General features: G+C 44.4%; 1 protein-coding gene across 1 annotated transcript in view; it reads left to right on the top strand.

Annotated features, from left to right (window-relative positions):
- The first annotated feature begins 427 nt into the window (after positions 1-427).
- Positions 428-20,398, top strand: part of LOC130016642 (gamma-aminobutyric acid receptor subunit alpha-3-like) — a 174,721-nt gene continuing 154,750 nt past the window's right edge. Inside the window, exon 1 of the mRNA XM_056107365.1 lies at positions 428-583. The gene's annotated coding sequence lies outside the window, so the exon portion shown is untranslated. The remainder of the gene's footprint in view (positions 584-20,398) is intronic.

The following is a 20,398-nucleotide window of genomic DNA, read 5'->3' as shown; positions in this document are numbered from 1 at the left end:
CCGCAGGGTCGATGACCACCTCTTCCACGAGACCCAAGGCCACCTCGCCCTCTTCCACAGGGTCAAGGGCCACCTCGCCCTGGGGGCCGATGCCCCCGCCTCCCAGGGCGTTGACGTCCGCCTCTTCCCGAGGGTCGTTGAACGTGTCTTCCACGTACATCGTCCCGGGCCGTCGTGGTCCTCGGCAGTGGACAGTGTTGCCCGGGGGCTGGAAGGGGGTCCCCCGACCCCGCCTGTAGCCCCCACTGTGGTCCCCACGGGGCCTTCCTCCCGCCGGCTCGGCTCTGCCCGGATTTCCCCGCGGAACCCCGGAGGAACGGTCAGCCCCGCGCCGCGAGCTCCGCGCCAGCCAGCCAGTGGCCAGGCCAGGCGAGGGGGTGGGGAGGGAGACGGAGAGCGTCGGAGGAACGCGGGAGGGCGCGGGCGAGGGAGGGCGGGAGGCTGAGCCGAGCGGCGAGAGCGCGCCCAGCCGGAGCCGGAGCCGAGGGAGCCGCGGAGCCGCCGGGCCGGGCGCAACCTGCAACTAGTTCAGTGCCCGCACCCGGGACCGCTCGCGGCTGGCCGGGGCAGTGGCCGGCGCCGGGTAAGCAGCCTGCCAGCCTGCCCCCTCCCCCGCCCGGGGCTCCCGGCCCCCGAGCCGAGCATCCCTCCCCTGGGCACGGTCTCCTTGGCTCGGCCGGGGCGGGACGCGGCTCTGCAGCCGGGGTCCCGGGGTCCCCCGCGGGGCGGGTGGGTGGCGGCCCCGAGGGGCATCTGGGCGGGGAGGCGCGGGGGTGGGGGGGAGGGTGGTGGGGGAGAGGGGGTTGGAGCGGGCTGGAGCTGTGGTGGTGAATGTGCCGTTTGCTTCATTGTCAGGGAATTGTTTTGTTCCTCTTTGGAAGCCGGGCAGCATTGACCTTGCAAATTTGCTAATTGCCGGGGGGCCCCTGGCCGCCGCCGCGGGAAGCCACGGACGGGCCCCTAGCCTCAGCAGACAGCCCCAGGCCCGGGGATGGGCTAATGGCTGGAGCTTCCTTCCTCCTTTAACTCTTTCTCTGCAGCAGGGCTCCCTGGCGGGCAGTGAAGCCCCCTCCCACCCCCCTCCCCGCCGCAAGTGAGTGCAAAGTTGTAAATATAATCTGGGCTTTCGGGAGAGCAGGTGGGGACCTCCCGCCGCCCACCCCCAGAGCCGCTGCTGGGCCTGGCCTGAGTTCCCTCAGCAACTTGGGAGATTTCTCTTGCTTTCTGCTGGGAAAACCCACAGCACCCCCCTCTGCAACCCTGCAGCTGAACTGGCGGCTTCCCCCACCCCATCCCAAGCCCGTGTCCTTGGGAGGGAGGGGACAAACACCTGATGGCTGGAGACCTGGTGGGGGCAGGGGTGGCCTTGGGCACTGGGGCGGGCTGGGCAGGGAGCGGCGGTCCTGGTGTAAATGGCCTCTGGGTAACAGCAGGGGCCCTACCGTGGCAGACTCTGGACTCTGGACCGACGTGGGTGCCCGTTTGGGGCTGGTCCTGGTGGGGATTGGGACATCCCAGATCCTAATTGGCTCTGTGGTTGGTTGTGGATCCCGGGCTGCCTATTCAATGCCTTTCACTGAAGCAGATGTGACTATGAGCATCCTTGGTTTTCTGATGTGCGGACAGGCACAGAGAGGTTAAGGAACTTGTCCAGGGCTGCAGAGTAAAGAGATGTCCCAGTCGGGAATGAGAACGCAGCTCACTGCTTTCCAAAGCTTGTGCTCCTCACCAGGAAGCAGGGCAGCCTTCTAGGGCAGTAGCTTGGCCCTCCGTTGCTAGGCACGTGTAGGTGCCAGGTGCCATGGGAAAGGTTTGAAAGCGCCTCGGCCTGGCAGCTGGAGGGTAGAGAGGCAAGCTTGGGTGTGTTCCTGGCGGGCAGGTCCCCCCACCCCCCCACCCCGGTTTTCCTTTGGCCAGCCTGCTTCTTCCGGGAAGGGATGTCTTGACTTTTTCATTGCTGTGACTTCATCCATCTTACCTTGGGCAGAAGGCTGCTCCTTTGGCCCACCCGACTTGGCTCTGATTTTCCAAGGGCCGGAGTGTTAGAGCACCGAACCCGCCCCCCAAAGGTCATTAAGCTTTACTTCTCCAGCCAATGCTTGGATCTGTCTGAAGCCTTCAATTAGTGGACTGCCTTTCTGTGGCTCCTCAGATGACTGTGGCTTCAGGAACTGATTGGCAGAATGTGATCCCTCTTATAAATTAAGAGTCACCTCTTGGAACATCTTTGTATTTATTCCTTGTCTGGGACTGTCTGCAACGAATTAGCTCCTTCTTGATAATAGCTCTTCGGATCATTGCAAAAGCAACCCTACCTCCCCAAAGCCTCAGAAGATTTCAAGCATAAGGAATGGGTGTTGGCTTTGGTTTCAAGAAGCCTTTTATTGTTATGGCCCTTCCCATCTTCTTGGTTGTGGGTCCCCAAGTGATCAGACTGAGCTCTCTACAGCTGCCTTCTGAAATGCACCTCCTGCACCCTCGATAAAGTTGCCATTCCCGTCCACTAGAACACAGTTTTCCTGGAGACGGGGGTGAACTTGGCACTGGCTCTTCTGAAGTGCCAGAATTCTCTCTTCCAATAAGACAAGAGGAAGGTGGAACATTGAGAAACGGGGCTTAAGCAGTTTCTGGAAAGGGGCTTCTGGCCAGTGGGAAAGAAGGCATGTGTGAGAGACAGTAGAATGTTGGGGGAAGCGCTGGGCGGGTGAGCTGGAGCACATGCTCCGTGATGTGCAGCTCATGGAACTTTGCCCCGCGCTGTTCTTGGGCCTGATAGTTCTCTGGGGATCTAAGTGTTCCCATCCATGAGTGATGGGTTGGACTCTAAGGTCTCTCTGCTCCTCAGCTCTTTAACTGAATTAAATGGCCACCTCTCAGGGGCTTAAGGGGTCGTAGAAATCTTGACCAGTGTTTCTCAAACTTGGATTTGCCAAAGAATCTTCCAACTGCAGGGAGGGAGGTTCTCAAAATGCTTGATTGACAGGAAGGGTCTGGGGTGGGTCCCTGAGGTTTGCATTCTCACCAGCTGCCAGGTAACCCAAATCTGCTGGTTTTCAACTGTCTGGTTAAAGGCCAGTTTCAAAATTCATTCCAGCCGTTCTGGACCGAAACCGTTAAAATGCATCATCTACAAATTACTAGGAAGTGAAAGGAAAAGCATACAAATACGGGCTTATGTTTTTAGTATTCGATTTAGCAGACATGAAATGATTACTTTTTTCAAGTTGCTCTTTCATTTTCTAAGTGCTTATTTTCAAAATTTGCACCTCGGTCTCTGCTGCCTGGGAATAAAGGTTTACAGGCAGGCGCTGGTCTGGGCTGCGTGGAAGCTAGCCCAGTTGGGCCCAATTATAATTTCTAAATCATCTCTGCCGGATACTCACCCGCCCTTAGGTTTAATTCTTCCTTGATAGAGAATTGAATAGTGACATTTCTCTGTCGAGAGGACTGCTGTAAAGGAAGGTAAGGTTTCTCAGCTGATGTGATTGCTGGAAACATTTGTTTTTCAAACTTGAATCCATTCCACTCAGATAGTACACTCCAGACTAGTAGGTGGCTGTATCGGTCTGCGTTATTGTACCAACATCCACAAGCCTAGTATATATAGACTAGAGTAGGTGCTAAATAAATGTCAAGTGAACACACGGGGTATTTAGACTTTGGGAACCATTCAGTCATTAAAGGTAGCTCTGATTTCTTCCCAGCATTTGGAAGGCGACATTTCTCATGGTGAGTAGCATCAGCAGACCTGGTCTAGGGAGCTCCCTAGTTTTCCAGTTTCACCTTGAAGGCAGCCAGGCCCAATTTTCTATACTCTCCGTTCCAAATCTTCACCTTGAACCCCTCAGTCATTTGTACCTTTGCTCCTCGGCTCTGCAGGGATGAGGTTTTGCCCAGTTCAGTTGATGAGAAGGATTGCCAAGCAGGTGTGGTCCTTGCTTTCTCAGGGGAAGAGGTTGTAAATCAGAGAATCACACAACTGGCATTTCCCGGAGGAATAAGTGTTCTTGTAGCAAGCACAGACATTCTCTGTGTTTGTCCTCAAGCAGGCAAAATCGCAAACAAACGGCCGAATTCAGTCAAAGTCTTTATTTAGGGAAAGGCAAAGGAGGGGAAAGGAAGGCAGGGAAGTGCCCAGAGTACGGAGTGTGTGTGGGGGGGGGAGGGCGGGGGGGGGCACCAGCCTCCCTGGCGGGGCCCTTCCCCTCCCACAGCTTTTTAAAAGATGGGTGGGTGAGCGTTTCTTGACAAGATCCCACTGGACCATTCCAAGAGGGGAGAGGATGCTGAGGTGTTTCTCTTCTGGGGGTTGGGTCCAGCAGGGCCTGCCTTGTGAACGTCTATACCAGCTGATTCCTTTGGGTAAGGCCCTCCTTACCTGGCCTCTATGCTGGGAAGGCAAAATGTGTGCAGAGGGCTGGTGCTTTGAGGATGTTTCCTTGAGGTCATTATTAAGGTTTAGGGAGATGTGGGTGCCGGAGGGGTGCAGCTGTCTCCTGGGAGGGGGGGAGGGGGGAGTCAGTGATGAGAGAAGCTTCATGAATTTGAGACATCGAATCCAAAGCTGGTATGGCTGGAGAGGGCCTTAAGTTTCAAGAGAGACGCAGGCGCTGAGGGAAGGAGTTGAAGCAGGGAATGGGTAGAGCTTGAACTGAATCTGTTCCGTGTGAAGTCGCTCCGTGCATTTTATCATGGTAGGATCCAGGGCTGCCTTAGGAAGAGCCCTTGCCCTCTGAGATAAGGCGGTTAAGGAGGAGAAATAAAAAAAAAACTTACACGGAATGATAGTACTCCAATATGAGATACGGCCCCAAGAGACGGTGGAGGTCTGGGACTGCTTCCCAGAGGGCTTCAAAGATGAGACACATCCTGCACAGACTGTCAGGCTGGGGTCCTAGGCCGGTGCAGGAGAAGGAAGTTTGATCCTGAAAGCCAGGGTGGCAGCCTTTGGCCCCTGTCACATACAAGGCTCTCTTGCTGTAGGCGAGCATGAGGGACAGAGTCCAGCATGTGGCACTGGAATTCTGGACTGAATTCTGAGATGGAACCAATGCGTGAGGCTGAGAGGAGGAATCTCTGCTGGTTCTTAGGATCTGAAGAGCAAACGTGGGACTGTGGGAAGCCCCCATGGTCTCAACCACACGTGGCGGTGACTTAGGAAGAGCCTGTGACAGTGCCGAGAGCACCATCGTTGATTTGTTGGGCAAGTCTGTACTCAATGGTTACAGACCATGTCTGAAGGTGGGGAGCAAAATCTGTAGGGTTGTTGCAGCTTGCAAATCCCGTTTCCATGGGGAGATGGCTGTTGTTCGCTGACCACTGAGACTGTCAGGCTGGGGCCCTAGGCTGGCGCAGGAGAAGGAAGTTTGATCCTGAAAGCCAGGGTGGCAGCTAACTAGAGTTAGCCGTCATGATTAGGGCACCGAGGAAAAGGTTCCCGGAAGCAAGGGGTGGCCAACATGGCTAGACTTTGTTGGCACACCTGAGTCTTGACAAATGCCACCTCATTGGTAGTAATCACCTACACGGGCACTAACCGTTCCCCAGGCCCATGCAGACGTGCTGTGCAGAGGTTTGGCAGATGGGTGGTTGCAAGCACAGGTGAGGCACTTGCTGCCTCCTGGACACGGGCTTGTATGCAAACTATGTTACTTGGCTTCTGGCTTCACAGAAACTCGGCGAGCCAGTCGTTGCCCCAGAAACTCCCACTCTCTCCTCATTGAACAAATTGAAGAGCAAGGCGCTCTGTGGGAAAAATATGAAGAATTCAGCACCAACAGTCCCGTTTAGAAAGGCTTATTGGCTAGTCTCGCCTACGTCAGGGTGCTGATTGGTGTCTGGTGACGAATCACTTGTAATATTTGGACATCATTTTCCCAGGCTGCCCGCGATCTCTGAGCTTCTGCAGTCCAGGTGCTGGTCTTTATTTCAATCTCCTGGGCCTGGGAAGAAAGTTCAAGCTCACTCACTTATTTCAGCAACACCAAGGATTTTTTTTTTAGTGGAATTAAAAGGTTGCTAATTTTGGTGCAAGTTTTCACAAGGTTTGGAAGATGTCACAGGAAGCTACCCTCCTTCATCCATGCCTAAGATTTCTGGCAATAGGAGACTGGCCTCAGGAAAGAATTGGTTGTGTTCTAAGATCTGTAGTAAAAAGACAAAAAAACGAGATCTGTAGTAAATGTGGGTATTGTGTGATATTTCTACTACTGCTGGCTTATTCTACTCTAGCTCTTCTATAAAGTCAACCGAAAGCCTTGAAAAGAAAATGGTTGCAAGGATACGGTGAGAGGAGAGGTAATTATTTCATGTTGTGAAGTGTGATGATCCTGACACTCTTCTATGGGAAGAGAGATGATAAAGGGAAATATTGGTTTGTAATAGAAAAAACACTTTTTTGTACTTCAAGCCTGCTTTTCGAGGTATTGATGTCTGCTCACGGCTGGCTTCCTCCGCATGCATAGAAAGAAGAATCAAAATCTCTAGGACATACAGACTGAAGGGTGCTTTGCTCTTTCAAAAGGGATTTCGCAAAAGGAATCAAGTATTCCATAGATGTCTTGAAGGGAGGGGGAGAGGCATGAAAATGGAATTATGTAAGTGATTGGGGCATAAAATCACTCCTTAAAAACAGTACAAGACAAGCTCAGAAACAGCAGGGTCCTTAACCAATGGTGTCAGTGCCATATTCGCACCCCGTGCATATGGTAATCTATTTTCAGTGTGAATATTCCAGGAAAGGGAATATTCACACCACCTGGTAATAGTCGTGGTTGTTCGCAACTTCTTCAGACTGACCTGAAATCTGTCACTTGAGTCCCACCCCTTGCCTCCTGAAGTAACATTTCCCTTCCCTGGAACAACGAGCCACTCAAATATTCTTTTCATCTTTTCTCCAGTTTATGTCTTCCTAATTCTTGAGCTCATGGAACATATGTTTTGAATATCTTTCATAGGAGCTGCTTGCATTTTTAGTATCACTCTTAATATATATGTCCAAATCTGCACCCGCTGCGGCGACGGCTGACACCGCCGTTAACGGCCCTACTACTAAACAGAGATGGCGCGGTAGCCAAGGTACTGTGCCTGCCCTTGCATGTGACTGCCTCTGCTTTCATCGCCAGCTTGGGGTGTAGCCCTGGAGGCTCCCCCCGAAACTACCGGGGTGGGCCAACTCATTCCTGGCACTGTGAGACCTAAGTGTCACAGCAGCCTCAACCAGCCATTCCACTGACCGTTAAAGTCCCCATTAAACTGCCTGCCCGGGACGGGCCCTGGCTGTCCCAACCGTGTAGGGACACTGCAATTAAAAAACTACACTCATGGGAGCTAGAGAGATAGCTCAGTGGGTAAGACATTTGCTTTGCACGCAGCCAACCCAGGTTCGATTCCCAGCATCCCATATGGTCTCCTGAGCACCATCAGGAGTAACTCCTGAGTGCAGAGTCAGGAGTAACCCCTGTGCATTGCAGGGTGTGACCCAAAAAGAAAAAAAAAAACAAACAACAACAACAACAACAAAACTACACTCATTTCTGTGCTACCTGTACCAATGGACCAAAAGACGGTCCAGCACTTTGCAACTGTCTCTTCCTGGGTGTACAGAAAAAAAGAGCCTCATAACAGAAAACGGAGGGAAATGAACCGAAGTCACCTCTCAACACCTATCCCAAAAAGAATTTCCTGCCTTTCCTTCCAGATGGAGTTTTGCTAGTTGTAAATGGCGCCGTACTTGGTCTGTTCTACTCTACCTATGGGATGGCCATTGGCATTAGACTGTGAGCATCTCCCCGTATTTCTTGGCAGCCTCCACATTGTTTTTAACAGTTGCGGCATTTTCAGTGTGCAACTTGTACTATAATTACTGCACAGATCCCATATTTGTTATTTAAGTCATCCCCGATTGTAATCTATTGTGATTCCTCTTGCATGTACTCCACATCTTCTTTGACTCTCATCCCTCTTCGCTTTGTGGGGTAGGGTGTGGTATATACAGTGATGTTTGGCGGCTACTCGTGGCACAGTGCTCAGGCACAGTGCTCAGGAACCACCCATTCATGGTGGTACCGTGGGTCTCACGCGTTGCTGGTTCCTGGAGCTTCAGCATGCCACACGTGGGCTCCAGCCCTTGGAGCTATGTCCCAGGCCACTTGATGCCCACCTCTGTTGAGTCACTTCAGGGAGGTCTTCTAGAAGGATGTACTCTCCAGCTCTTGTATATGCACGAAAACCCCAGGGCATAGGGATTGTCCTCTATTTTGTTCACTGCAGTATCTCCCAGTACCTAGCCAGTGTCTCATGCAATGCATGTTCTGACTAAATATTTGTTGGGTAGATGCTTTTCAGCATATGGGCTTTCTGATAGGCATTACCGGCCCAAGGATATTAAAAATCTAAAGGCTCTTGATGTGGGAACGTTTGCAAGAGCCAGCTTCTGCTCAAATACCTTGTCAGTATAGCCTATTGTCTTTGTTTACAGTTTTTTGAGAATCTGATAGAGGAAATGTTGCCTTATTGTTTAAACATGTTTCTTTTATTGCAGTGAGTGAATATTTTTCCGCATTTCTTGGTCATCTTTGTTTGCTTATTAGCAACCCTTGCTCATGACATGTATGCAATATTTCTACTAAACCTTAGCCATTTCTTATTAATTTGTGCAGACAGTGTATGCATAAAGTAGACATTAGAACTTTCTTCTCTTGTATCCTTTGAAAATACTTTCCAAGTTTGCATTTTAAATTAATTTTATGTACACATTAATATTCATAAAATTATTTGCGATTTCCATGATGTGTTCATTTTTAAGAAATCCTTCCGCATCCCAAACTGGAAAAGTTTTTTAAGTGGATTGTTGTTAATGCATGTTTAATCCCTAGAAATTATTTGGATGTTTGGTGTTTGGAAATTTTCTAATTTTTTAAATTTTTCACAGTTGTCTATCTATCTATCTATCTATCTATCTATCTATCCATCCATCCATCCAATGTAGTATATTGCACATTATATTTGGGATTTATCTATTTTGCATTTCTTTTAGTCTGTCTCTTGTCCTAGTTACAAAGTTTAAATATAGTAAAAATATATTTAAATGTTATTATTGTAGTTTTCAAATATTATTACCTCAGCTCTGCCACTTACTAGCTGTGTAATCTCAATTTGTATAGAGAGTATAATATCAGTAACATCGATTTTATGCTTTCCATTTTGTGAAGGGGGTCTTTTTGTCATTATGTCTGCTAATTTATTACGACTGGCATACAGGGATTTGGCTGGGTATAATTTTAGCTTTTACTTCTTCATTTTGTTCAAATTTATAGTAACTTTACAGAGAAGATAGTTTTGTTAGTCCTAGTCTTTTGATATTAATTTTGAAAGAATTAAAATATTTCAAAAGTAACTGAGAAGCATTGAAAATATTTTGTATATAGCCACGTAGATGCCACTTAGAATGAACACGGGGTAACTTTCTGTCTTTCTGTTTGCAGTACGTTCTAATTAAATAAAACACGGTATGTAAAATTCATTTTCCCTTTGAATCACTCTGGCTTCATCTGGCTTCTATCATTTCAAAACACAACACCTGGTGGGCAGCCAACCTGGGTTTGCCCCTCAGCACCCCATGTGGTCCCCTGGCCCCTACCAGGACTGATGTCAAAGGGCGGAGTTAGGGGTAAGACCACCGAGTGTGACCCCCAAACCAAATTCAAACTCCACCTAAAGACACCCACACTTGTTGGTTTGGAGGGGGGGTGTTGGTTTTTTTTCACATACAGATTTAAAGAGTTTATACATATAAACATAATGGATGCTGATTATTTTGTCAGCTACACGTTTTATATATTTGCATAGGTTTTCTGTTTTGCTTAAAGGGCCATTTAGCATACAGAGTTTTCGAATCTCTGTAGTAAATGTATCATTTTTTTTCTTCATTGTGAGTCTTGTTTCAATTTAAGAAACATCTTATTATCCTATAAGTGTAAAGCATGTTCTTCAAATTTTCTTTGAAGCATTTTTAAATGTTGCTTTGCTTTTTCAATAACAATATTTTTTATTAAGGCACCATAATTTGCAAAGTTATTTGTAGTTGTGTTTTACTACCTGGATTTAATTTTTCTATATAGTGTGATAGATAGGCAGATTTCTTCTATATGAAATATCAATGTCATTGTAATGTAAAATATCATAGTTTTTATACATATTTGGATGCTTGCCTCGTGTATCTCTTTTTTGATAATAGAATTGTTTTGAGATTTTTAGGGCAAAGTTTTGTTTTCTGCCATCATGAATACCCAGCCACTTTAATTTTTTTCCTGAATTGTTTTGATTTTTTTTGGCTACTTAATCTTTTATTTTTCCTTTAAAATTTGTTTTCAAATAACAAGAAAATCATGTTGGCTCTTTTTGGGGTAATCTAATAAAGGTAAAGGTAAAGGTAAAGGCCCTTCCGTTGTTAGTCGATTTGCTCGAGCTGGCCCAGTAACGTCTCCATTGGAGACTTTGTTGTTACTGTGTTTGGCATATCGAATACGACACGGGGAGCTTGCCAGGCTCTGCCGTGCGGGCGAGATACTCTCGGTAGCTTGCCGGGCTCTCCGAGAGGGGCGGAGGAATCGAACTCGGGTCGGCCGTGTTGGCTGCATGCAAGGCATACGCCCTACCGCTGTGCTATCGGGTAATCTAATAAATCTGTAGAATTGTTAGAGAACATCTGACATCTTTTTTTTATAAAGAATATATACCACAACAATGAAGATGAAGAAAATTTTCCTTCTTTTTCCCCTTAACCTTGTGCCCTTTTGCAATCAGTTCTCTTCATTCTTTAACCTATAACCCCAAGCTGCCATTGGTCTGTTTTCCATGTACAGTTTTTGTTTCTTCTACAATTTCATTATCAATCATATCATGGCTTGCAAGGCCTTTTGTGTCTAACTTTTCACTTAGCACGCTGTTCAGATTCATTTATGGTATTCAAAGAGTTTGCTCTATTTTATTGCTGAGTAGTTGTTTCTACTTATTGGCCTTTATAATTAATGCTGTTAAAGTGTTATAAATAGGTTTTTGTTTGCACACATATTTTCATTTGTACTAGGTGAATACCCCTGGGGGGAATTTCTGGGCTATGTGGGTAAGTAAATGCTGACTTTATAGGAAACTGCACAATGGTTCTCCAAAGTGGCTATACAGTTTTGTCTGTCTATCTGTGTGTGGAATTTCTAGTCATTCAACATCTCTACCAGCACTTTGTACTTCTAGTGTTTCAAAATGTTAAAAAAAAAAACGATTTTTGGTCTTAATTGTATAGTCTTACAGCCGTAGATTTGAAAGCCTTAGTCTTTGTTATGTAGTCTTAGATTTACAAAAAATTGACTAGAAATCCCAGAGCTTGACTCTATCCACATGCTCTCTACCTCCATGTTCCCCTTTGATTACGATCTCCCTCTATTAGTAATATGGTACATGTATTGGGAAGGATGAGCCAGTATTGATAGATTCCTAGTAGCTAAAATTGATCATTTCTGTTTGGGTTCATTCTTTGTGTCCTCCGGTTCTAGGAGTTTTGACAAGTGCGTGTCCCAGTTACTGCTGAAGTTCCCTGGGAATATTTCACCATCATAGGCACCCTATGTGCACCCTCTCTCTTCTGGACAACCTTATTCCTTCTTATATATGAATGTGGGAGACCTCCATTCATCGGGGTCATCTTTGATTTGCTTCATCAGAGCTTTGTAATTCCTCTCAAAGAGATCTTATGTAGATTTTTGATGTATACCTCATCATTCACTTCAGTACAGTTACAGTGTAATGTAATATAATGCTCTGAATTTCAAGTTCTGTTTGTTGCTGCTACTTAGGAAAGTACCTTTGTATATTAAACCTATATTCTGCCTTAGTCAATCTGTATGTCTTGTTAGCAGAAATGCCTGTTCAAACTGTTTGCTCTTTTCAAAATTTGGATATTTGTATTCCTATTAATGAGTTACGGTATTTGCAAATATTATATCTAACCCCTTATGCATCTGACACTCCTTGAAAGTAGATGTGTTTGGAAAATTTTTCTCCATTCAGTGGTTTCCTTCACTTTCTTTATGGTTGATCGCTTTTCCTCCTTTTGTATTCTGAAAAAGCTTTGCTTTTACAAAGCTCAATATGACCACCTTATTTGTTTTCTAGAACTCTGTGCTTTTGATTCTGTGTTTGTTGGACTCCCTTGGCACGTGTGTCCACATGATGTGGGCCTACCTCTGGAGACTTGCATTTCTTTGGTCTACACATGGAACTCTAGCATCCCCACTCACTCCCGGTCACTCCGGTTCTCAGCAGCTCACTGGGATCATTCTTCTGCACGTATTTAAACGCATCTGGAGAAATGTCAATGATCACAGCTCGAGGGAACCGCTGCCGGCATCCGGGCAGCAAAAGGCCATGCGGCCTCCCTCAGCAGAATGTTATTTAGCCCAAAGTCTTGATAGTGTTGAGGCTGGAAATTTCTGCTTTAGAATTAGAATCCATCTTTTTTTGTTTGTTTGTTTGTTTTTGGGCCACACCTGGAGATGCTCATGGGTTCCTCCTAGCTCTGCATTCAGGAATTACTACTGGCGGTGCTAAGAAAATCACTCAATATTTTCATAGTTTTCAAAGACTAGGTCTAACATATATTTTATGAAATTCATTCTAGCATAACGGATTTTGGTGCTTTTATAAATGGCATTAAATTCACAACTCATTTTATTATTATATTTTTGGTGGGGTGGTTACACCCAGAGTGCCCCAGGGGTTCCTCCTGCCTCTGCACTTAGGAACAACTCCTGAAGTTGCTCTGGGGACCATATGGGATGCCAAGGACAAATCCTGGTCCGCCACACACAATGCAAGCATCTTACCCGCTGTACTCTCCCTCCGGTCCCATAAATTCTTGACTTTTTTTTGAAAGCTTACAGTTAGTATAGAAAATGAATTACATTTTGTATATTGACTTTCCCCAATGGTTCTTGGGATTTTCTCCGTAGATAATTATGTCTAGGGGTAAAGATAATTATTTTCTTTTTTCTTTTTTAAATTTTTATTTTTTAATTTTTTAAATGTTTTTATTAGTGAAACACCATGAGGTACAGTTGTAGACTTACAAACTTTCGTGCTTGGGTTCCAGTTATACAATGATTGAGTACCCATCCCTCCACCAGTGCCCATTCTCCACCACCAATGATCCCAGTAGTCCTCCCAAACCCCCACCCCATCCCCCCACCCCGCCCCACCTCTGTGGCAGGGCATTCCCTTTTGCTCTCTCTTTTCTTTAGGGTGTTATGGTTTGCAATAGAGGTATTGAGTGGCCATTGTGTTCGGTCTATAATCTACTTTCAGCACGCATCTTGCTTTTCGAGCGAGTCCTCCAAACACCCTTTACTTGGTGTTCCCTTCTCTATCTGAGTTCACAGATCAGATCACAGATCATCCTGTTATTCGTCGATTGCCTCGAGCAGGCTCCAGTAATGTCTCCTTCATCCTAGCCCTGAGATTATATTCAAGGCTCTTTAGGAGAATGAGACCCATCATTGTTACTGGTATTTGGCATATTGGGTATGCCACGGGGAGTTTGCCAGACTCTGCCGTGTGGGCAGGCTACATTTGGTAGCCTGCCAGTTTGTCAAAGTAGGAATGAGATGTCATAATAAGATGTCTGAGTTAAGGCAGCTTTATTTTCTGTGTTCAAATGTGTATAAATTTTTAAGTTTTTTGTTGTTGTTGTTCAGAACATCTTTTATGGGGGGGGGACACACCTATCAATGTTCAAGGCTTATTCCTGGCTCTGTGTTCAGGCATCACTCCTGGTGGGACTTGGGGGGTTGTCGTGTGGGGTGCTAGGGATCGAACCCCAGTCAGCCGTGTACAAGGCAAATGCCCTTCCCGCTCTGCTATCAGCTCCGGCCCCTTCGCTACGTGGAGCTCCTCATCGAATACTGACTAGAGTCTAGAACAGATCTCCTTGTCTTGGTTCTTATCTTATTGGGGGAAGTTTCATCCACAATAAAATCAGCTTTAGAATATACACATATGCTCTATATTAGTTTGAGGGAGTCCCTTTCCATCCAAAATTTAAGCCGAAGGGTCATAATCAAGAATATCTGTTGAGGGGGCCAGAAAGATAGGCCAGAGGGTAGTGCTCTTTGCCTTGCATGCTTATGACCCCCATTCATTCTTCCAGCCTCTCCCAGAATGATCCTTGAGCACAGAGTCAGAGTAAGCCCCGAGTACTGCCGGGTGTGGCCCTCAAGCCAGCAAAAACAAAAAAGAACATTTTTGTATATTTTTCAGATACATCTTCTATGTGCATTGAAATTATCTTTTAAAATCTGTTGATAATGGTGACTTACAACGGTTATTCAAGTGCTGAACCACCTTTGCATTTCCAGCTAACTGTTGATTACGATGTGTCATAATCTGGCAAATGGCTGATTATGATGTATCACGCTTCTTATATATTTCTGGATTTCATTTGCTGATATTTTATTTAAGATTCTGGTGTCTGTTTATTAAGGATATTGACCTTTAATTTTCTTTTCTTATGAGAGTCTTGATTAAAGAGTTATTTGGGGCGCCTCATAAAATTTGTTAAATGTATTCTTTTTTTTATTTTCTGAAGGAGTTTGTATGAGTAGTAGCATTTCTTAAGTGATTGGTAGGAATCATTATTTAAGTCATCAGAGCATTTTTGAAGCATTTTCATTAGTAAGATTTTAAAGTATGAATTTAATTTATTTAATGGATAAAGGACTATTCAGATGATCTGTTTCTCGAGTGAATATAAGTGATTTATGACCTTCAAGAATTGATTCATTTAGCTACAATATTAAGTTTAGTTATACAAACTTATTAATCGTCGCTTATCCTTTTAATGTTTTTCAAGTGTGTAGTGGCATCCTTGTTTTCATTCCTGACGATGGTAAATTTATCTGATTTCTCCTTTTCTCCTTTTTGGACTGTTACAAAGAACAAGATTTTAGGGTTTTTTTTCCCCTAATTTGTTTTTGTTATTTCATTGAATTATTCCATCTTTATATTTTCCTCTTCTCCTTAATTTTTTTTGGCTTTTCATTTTCCAGCTTCTTAAAGTGAAATCTTAGATCATTGATTTTGGGTTTTGTTGTATAAGTATTTAATGCTATAAATTTGACTATCTGTACTTCTATTGCATTTGATAATTTTTGATGAATGTCTTTTATTTTTTTCCCATTTAAATCAGTTGCCCTACCAAATAAAGGGTGTTGTGAGGACCCTCCCAGGGTGGGAGAAGCATGCTAAAAGTAGTCTATAGACCAAACATGATTGCCACTCAACTCAATGCCTCTCTTGCAAAACACAGTACCCAAAAGAAGAGAGAGAAAACAAGGGGGGATGCCCTGCCACAGAGGCAGGGTGGGATGGGGGGGATGGGGGGTGGGAGGGATGCTGGGACCTGTGGTGGTGGAGGATGGGCACTGGTGGAGAGATGGGTACTTGATCATTGTATAACTGAAACCCAAGCACAGAAATTTATAAGTCTATAACTGTACCTCATGGTGTTTCACTAATAAAAATAAAAAAAAATCAGTTGCCCTATTCTACTTGACTTTTTAATTGTTATCTATAGTTTGGTTTTATATCAAAGATTCTTGCTCTTCATTCACTATTCTTATTTGCAGTTGTTATTATCTTGAATTTACTGTTTTTATATATCCTGAAAATCTGATCAACTTTATCTACCCTTGAAATTTTTTATATTGAGTTTTACTTCTTTTTCTTTTGACTAGAGTATACAATACAGTATTGCTTAGTAATAGGGAATGGAATTGTCTTCCTGATTTAAGTGATAATTGTTTCTAAAGTGTCTTCATTGTAATAATTATTTGGTTCAGGGTTTTGGTAATTAACATCAAATCAAGGAGGTTTCATTTTGTTTATGATAAGATTTTTATCGTGAGAGGTGAATTTCATTAGAGTTTTTCCTGCATTTATTGAGATGTTCATGCTTCTTTTGGTATAGCTAATTAGTGTATTTTAAAATTACTATACGTTATTCAACTCCTTTCTTCCCTTCTCCTTCTTTCAGAATTATGAATTGCATTGATGAGTTAGTTTGCATTGAATTGTCCTTTCATGTCTGAAATAAATAGTTGATTATGAATTATATGTGGTTCCATTTATTTGTATTTTCCAGAAAAATTGTTTTATTTATGATTAATAGAACAATAGAATATTGATTGTGCTCATTTTTGAAATTATTATTACTTTAAGTTCATAGAATGGGTTTATATTACCTTTTTTTATCATGTTCTGGTTTCTGGAGCAGTTTCCAGAGATTAAATGGACTTTCTTGATATTTTTTTGTTCAAGCTGATTTGATTCTAAGGAAGGTTTGTGGGTGGATGTTGTATGAACTGCCTCTTCCTTCACTTTCTGCTCTGTTCCAACTTGATACTTCTTCTATTATTTTCCTATGAAGTGATCTTTTTTCCTGTTTTTAGTGTCCTGGTTTAAATTGATTCATAATATTTTGTTACTTTTTTTTAATTTGGGTCACACCCAGTGTTGCTCGCGGCTTACTCCTGGCTCTGAGCTCAGGAATCACTCCGGGCTGAGCCCAGGGGACCAGTATGTGCCAGGGATGTAACCCGAGTGGGCTGTGCAAGGCGAGCACTCTGCGCACTGTCTGTCCAGCCCTTTGCTATGGAACCTCTTCGTGGGCTAGACCTGCGGCGGTGCTCCGGGCTTCCTCTGGCTCTGTGCTCAGGTCTCTTTCTGAGCGGTGCTGAGGAAACTGTATCTGAGGCCAGGATGGAAGCTGGGATGGCTGGTGAGGCAAGTGCTGTCCCCTCGCTCCTGTATCTCTGACCTGGTTTAGAATTTCATCTTTATCCAAATTATATGGATACTCAGTTGAAAGTCTAATGTGTTTTAATGTGCATAAAGAGAACTGTGCTAGGTGCCTTGTTTTGTTACCAGAAGCAACCATTTACAAACCGTTTGCATAGCATAATTATTGGCTGGAGCGATAGCACAGCGGGTAGGGTGTTTGCTTTGCATGTGGCCGACTTGGCCAACCCGAGTTCTATTCCTCCACCCCTGTCGGAGAGCCCGGAAAGCTACTGAGGGTATCTTGATGGCATGGCAAAGCCTGGCAAGCTACCTGTGATGTATTCGATATGCCAAACACAGTAACAATAAGTCTCACAATGTTACTGGGCCAGCTTGAGCAAATTGATCGGGGGACAGTGACAATTATTTTGGTATTTATTGTCTTCCTAAACAACTTACAGATTGCTATTTATTTTTTATTTTTTACTTTTTTTTTTTTTTTGCTTTTTGGGTCACACCCGGCGATGCACAGGGGTTACTTCTGGCTTTGCACTCAGAAATTACTGCTGGCGGTGCTCAGGGGACCATATGGGATGCTAAGAATCGAACCCTGGTTGGCCGTGTGCAAGGCAAAAACGCCTTACTCGTTGTGCTATCGCTCCAACCCTTGCAGAATGCTTTTGAGAAAAATGTTTAAGTATTGTCACTCTGGAAGATAACGGTACAGTTATTTTTTTAATATTGTTTTGATTTCTGGGCCTTATCAGGCAGTGTTCAGGGCGTACTCCTGGCTCTGTGCTCATGGCTTATTCCTGGTGGGCCTTGAGGACCATATGTATTCTGGGATCAAAGCCAGGTGAGCCACATAGAAGGCAGGTGCCCTACCCGCTATACTATCTCTCTCCAGGTCGAGAGAGAGAGAGAGAGAGAGAGAGAGAGAGAGAGAGAGAGAGAGAGAGTTTGTCACATTTGGTTTGGGAGCCACACCCCGAGATACTCAGGGGCTATTCCTGGCTCTGTGTTTAAAATTACTCCTGGTGGTGCTCAGGGGACCATAGGTGATGCTGGGCATAGAACCCATGTCTGCCATGTGCAGCGCAAATGTCCTCTTCATTGTACTCTGTCCCCTATTACAATTTTTAAATATTTAAATTTTTTAAATATTTATTTCCATCCTATCCCTACAGTTCTATATTCTGTTCAACTGTGTAATGTTGATTTAATTATTTTTCTACTATTCCAACTATGATAATACCATACATGAACAAAGCAGATGAATATATTTTATTAGTTTTCCATTGCTGCTCTAACAAATTGCTAAAGGCTTACATTAACAAATATTTTATCTTGAAACTTTGGTAAATTTACACAATGGAGTACTATGTAGCTGTTAGAAAAGACGAAGTCATGAAATTAACATACAAGTGGTACTACATGGAAAGTATCATGTTAAGCGAAATGACTCAGAAAGAAAGGGATAGACATAGAAAGATTGCATTCATCTGGGGAACATAAAGTAAAGTAAAGGCCCTCCCGTTGATCATCGATTTGCTCGAGCGGGCCCAGTAACGTCTCCATTGGAGACTTTGTTGTTACTGTGTCTGGCATATTGAATACTCTCGGTAGCTTGCCGGGCTCTGGGACATAAAGTAACAAAATAGGAGACTAACACCCAAGAATAGCTGAGATAAGTACCAGGAGGTTCACTCCATGACTTGGAGGCCAGCCACATATGCTAGGGGAAAAGGGAGCTCAGATAGAGAAGGGAGCACCAAATAAAGGGTGTTGGGAGGATCCTCCCAGGATGGGAGAAGCATGCCGAAAGTAGACTATAGACCAAACATGATTGCCACCCATTGCCTCTTTTGCAAACCATAACACCCAAAAGGAGAAAGAGAACAAAAGGGAATGCCCTGCCACAGAGGCAGGGGGGATGGGGGTATGGGGGGTGGGAGGGATACTGAGATCCATGGTGGTGGGAAATGGGCATTGGTGGAGGGATGGATATTTGATCATTGTATAATTGAAACCCAAGCACAGAAATTTGTAAGTCTACAACTGTACCTCATGGTGTCTCACTAATAAAAATTAAAAAAAAACAAATATTTTATCTTATAGTTCTGAAGCAGAAGTTCTCAATTTTATTTGGCCTCCCTCCCCTCTTTAAGAAAAGTCCAGTGAAAGGATATAATGTATGCATAGTATCTGTCCATAGTAAAACTCTTCTGAACACCATTTCGATGGCTCTCAGTGCTAAATTTAGTTAAAAAATTCAAATGATGGCATCATTCACAACAATTTGACAAGTTTATTTAGAATTGTCATACGATTGAACTGCTGAAACATTTTGACTCATGAAAATGCTTTGTGTCCCCATATTGTTGTTCAAAATTTGCACACAGATATACACACAAATGAACAAGTTGCCATACACTCTTCCCCTCCTTAGTTAATGGTTTTGGGCCACATCTGGTGATCCTCATGAGTTACCCCTCGCTGTGCACGCAAAGATCACTCCTAGTGGTGCTCATGGGACCATATAAAGTACCAGAGGTTGAGGCAGGGTTGGCCGTGTGCAAGCTAGCGCCTTACCGGCTGTGCTACCTCTCCTGCACTCTCTCTTTCTTATTTTTTCACTTTTCATAAAATATTTTAGGCACATTTTGACCGTCTTTGGGATAAATCAAAACTCAGAACTGCCAATGTTGAGGAAAGGAGAAACGTTTTGAGAATGAGTGTTGCCCCTAACAGTGGAACCGTAAGCAAGCTCTCCTTGAAACTGGTGTGTCACTGGATGTCTCATTACAGTGACCACACCTCTGGCATGGGTCACACTGAAATTGGTGTTTTCAAAAACGATGGAGCAGACAGGTCTTGCCTGCCTCCAGCAAGGCACTGTTATTGCTTCGGTGGCGCAGATCTGCTTTGAAGACCTGAGCAGTGCCTCACACCGGATGCCAGAAGTTGGCGAATCCAAAGTTCAGCGAACTTCTGATCAGGTCTAACCACAGCCTTATGCCACCATAGTACTAATTCTACACTGCCTTTGGTGGCCGAGGATGTTAGTTTCTACTGGTTTGAAAAAATACTCTTTGCAGCAGAGAGATAGTCCAGCATGTAAGGCTCTTGCCATGAATGTGGCCCCCAAGCCCTGAAATAAAAAATAAATAATAGTTTTTGAAGTTGCCTTTCTAGAAACTTGTCCTTTTCCCTGAAGGTAATATCTTGTTTGATCTCTCCAATGTTATTGATATAACTTGCTATGCTTTTGTTCTCTTGGAAGAATATTTTTTCTACAAAGGAAATTAAAAAAAAATTGTTGTTCATCTTTCATGTTCGAGCTTTTCCTCCTGGGTCCTGTGTTCCTTGCTTGTTGCTTCCGTTTAAGACTGAATCATTAAACACTGACTGGAAATGCTGCTTGAAGCGGCATATCAGCGGTTGAGGCTATTCTTCTGAGAACTATGATGGCAATGTTTTTAGGTCTTTTCTCTTAGACTGAGAACATTCAACAGAAATGGATATTCTTAAGTGTCTTCTTTGGAGATATAAATCAAATTTCCTGTAT

The sequence above is a fragment of the Sorex fumeus genome, unplaced genomic scaffold (assembly GCF_029834395.1).
Source record: "Sorex fumeus unplaced genomic scaffold, SorFum_2.1 ptg000163l, whole genome shotgun sequence".
NCBI classification, from domain to species: Eukaryota; Metazoa; Chordata; class Mammalia; order Eulipotyphla; family Soricidae; genus Sorex; species Sorex fumeus.
Note: the sequence above shows the minus strand (reverse complement) of the source record. Positions and strands in the feature narration are given on the sequence as shown.